This window comes from Nannospalax galili, unplaced genomic scaffold (genome assembly GCF_000622305.1).
Source record: "Nannospalax galili isolate Female #2095 unplaced genomic scaffold, S.galili_v1.0 scaffold919, whole genome shotgun sequence".
Taxonomy (NCBI): domain Eukaryota; kingdom Metazoa; phylum Chordata; class Mammalia; order Rodentia; family Spalacidae; genus Nannospalax; species Nannospalax galili.
Genome location: NW_008342543.1, coordinates 1,683,630 through 1,686,839, shown reverse-complemented (window position 1 = coordinate 1,686,839; position 3,210 = coordinate 1,683,630). Strand labels below are relative to the sequence as shown.

Genomic DNA, 3,210 nt, shown 5'->3' with positions numbered 1-3,210 from the left:
AATTTCTCCCCTTATTTTTGTTATTTCTTCTTGTCTGCTGAGTTTGGGTTTTGTTTGCTGTTGCTTTTCAAGTGTGTTTAGTTGCAATGTTAAGCCATTTATTTTTTTTCTTTCTGATTTTTTGACGTAGGCACTTACAGCTATAAACTTCCCTCTAAGGACCACTTTCAGGGTGTCCCAGAGGTTTTGTTGTGTTGTATTTTCCTTTTCATTTAGTTCCAGGAATACTTTTATTTCTTTTTTAATTTCTCTTTTGACCTATTCATCATTCAGAAATGTGTTGTTTAAACTCCATGTGTTCATGTAGTCATTAGGGCTTCTTCCAGTGTTGATTGTAAGCTTTATTGCATTGTGGTCTGATAGAATGCATGGAATTATTTCAGTCTTTTTGTATTTGTTGAGGTTTGCTTTGTGCCCCAGTATATGGTTGATTTGGGAGAAGGTTCCATGGGGTGCTGAGTAGAAAGTATGTCCTTTGGTGCTTGGATGTAATACTTGGGAGATGTCTGTTAAGTCCATTTGATATATGGTATGGTTTGATTCAGATGTCTCTCTGTTAACTGTCTGCCCTGTTGACCTATCTAATGGAGACTGTGGGTTATTGAAATCCCCTACTATTAATGAGTTGGGATTAATCTGGGTCTTAAAGTCCTGTAGTATTTTTTTATGAAGTTGGGTGCACCAGAGTTTGGTGAATATATGTTCATGATTGTAATATCTTCTTGATTGATTGTTCCTTTGATCAAAATGAAATAGCCCTCTTTGTCTTTTCTGGTTAGTTTCAGTTTAAAGTCTATTTTGTCAGATATTAGGATTGCTACGCCTGCTTTTTTCCTAGTGCCATTTGCTTGGTATATTTTTTTCACTTTAAGATAGTGTCTTGTCCTTGAAATCGAGATGAATTTCTTGCAGACAACAAAAAGATGGGTTTTGTTTCTTACTCCATTCACCTAGTCTGTGTCTTTTGACTGGGGAGTTCAGTCTGTTAATATTTAAAGTTATTAATGAAAGATGAGTATTATATCCTGTCATTTTTATTTCTGTTTACATTCGTGATATAGCTGTACTTTTCCACAGTTATGCCTTCCTTGAATTTCTTTCCACAACCCCTTGGGTATAGTCATTCCTTTCTTCAGCTCTTTGCATTGCTTCCAGAACTCTCTGAGGGCCTGGTTTTGTGGACATGAACTCCTTCAGCCTATTTGTGTTGTGGAAGATTTTTCTTTCCCCTTCGACAATAATAGATGTTTTGGCTGGGTATAGTAATCTGGGATGACATCTGTGGTCATTTAGAACTTGGAATGGTTTGGTCCAGGCTCTTCTGGCTTTCATAGTTTGCACTGAAAAGTCAGCTGTGATCCTAATGGGTTTTCCTTTGTATGCGACTTGTTGTTTCTCTTTTGCAGCTTTCAGTATTGTCTCTTTGTTCTGTACGTTTAGTGTTTTAACTATGATGTGCTGTGAAGAGTATTTTTTTTGGTCCTGTCTCTTTGGTGTTCTATATGCTTCTTGTATTTGTATGGGCATGTCTTTCTTTAATTTTGGGAGATTTTCTTCCATGATTCTGTTGAAGATCTGGTCTGTCCCATTATCTTGGCATTCTTCTCCTTCCTGTATGCCTATGACTTGTAAGTTTGCTCTTTTTATGGTGTCACACAATCCCTGCATATTCCATTCTTGTGATTTCTTAAATTTTTAATAATCTTTGCTTGAGTGATCTGGTTCATCCACTTTATCTTCCAGTCTTCATACTCTGTTTTCCATTTCGTTCATCCTATTGATGAGGCTTTCTCCTGTCGTTTCTAATTGGCTTGCTTTCTCCTGTGGTTTCTAATTGGCTTAGTGAGTGTTTCACTTCCTTCTTCATTTCAGCCTGAGTATTCTTCTATATCTCTTTTTTTCTGAATTCATTCTGAAGTTTATCCCTATAACCTTTCAGTTCTTTTATTTCTTTATTTGTGTGTTCTTTAAATTCACTGAATTCTTTTATCATGTTTGTAATTGTTCTTTCGAGTTCCATGTCCTGTATTATCTCTAGGGCATTCTCATTGTACTCCCCTAGAGGACTGTTGGTATTTGGTGGGGATATGTTATTTCGGTTTTTCATGTTACTGTTTTTCGACGTGGATTTCTTTTGTAGTTTCTGATTCTTGTGTGAGTCTCAGGCCTTCAAGTTCAGGTCTGCTTCTTTTTGTAAACTTTATGTGTACTTGCTTGGCATGAAAAGCTGGTTCCTTTTAGCTTCAGGTTCTCTCTTTTGATTTAATATTGGAGTGGCCAGGTTGCTTATGTCTTCAGGAGGTCCCACAGAGGCTCAAGTCAGATGAGGATCAGATGCTCTCAGCCTTTCTCCTAAGGTCTGGATCCCTCCAGGAAAGATTTTGGCCTCAGGAATTTGGGGATTGGACTGGCCTGGGAGCCAGGCCCAGGAAAGATGCTGGTCTAGGGCCGCTGCTGGCCGTGCCACCCAGAGATGCAATGGGAGATGGGGGTGGGAAGCAGCCCCAAGGGCTCATGCGGACTGCACTGAGTATCTGGGTTTGTGTGGCTGCAAAGGACCAGAAGAGGAAACTTCAGCCTTGGCATCCAGGAAAGAAGCTGGTGGGGGGTGCCGCCCATGGAAGTAGAGGGAGGTGAGGGCGGGGCCAGGCCCAGAAGCAGTGCTCCTGGGGAACTGAGAAGGTACTGGGTTGGCCTGGATGCAAAGGATCAGGAAGCAGTGGTAGTTCCCCAGGTGTCTGGGGCACTAAGACAAGGAATGGGACAGGGGGAGATGGGAGTCAAGGCATGAAGGGCCTGATCAACTTACCCCTGAGAAAAGCTTGCGGGTTAGAGAGAGGCCTATGGGTTGGAGAGAGGCCTGTGGGCTGGAGAGAGGCTTGTGGGTAATGCATGCTGAGGGAAGCAAGCCCAATTTTTCTTTTTAAAGACTATGTCCCAATTTCATATTTCTTCTCATGCTGAAGAATTTTGAATTGCATCCTGGATTCCATGGCTGTTGTGGACACTATTTTATGATAGTCATCCAGTTGGAGCTGTGGTTTGTTGTTCATCGCTGCTGTTGTGTGTGGCCCTGTTTGTTGTAGTGACAACTATAGGAACGCACGTGGAAACTGCTGTCATGCTGTAACCTTTTCTTCATTCTTCACACAGTGATAAACCTTTTATAAGTCATGAAATCACTAAATTGATGGGAACCTTTGTTAGTGC

The 3,210-nt window shown here is 40.9% G+C and overlaps 1 protein-coding gene across 2 annotated transcripts in view; it reads left to right on the top strand.

Annotated features, from left to right (window-relative positions):
* Fam135b (family with sequence similarity 135 member B) overlaps positions 1-3,210 on the top strand; it is a 325,309-nt gene that overhangs the window by 65,865 nt on the left and 256,234 nt on the right. The gene's annotated exons all lie outside the window — the stretch shown is intronic.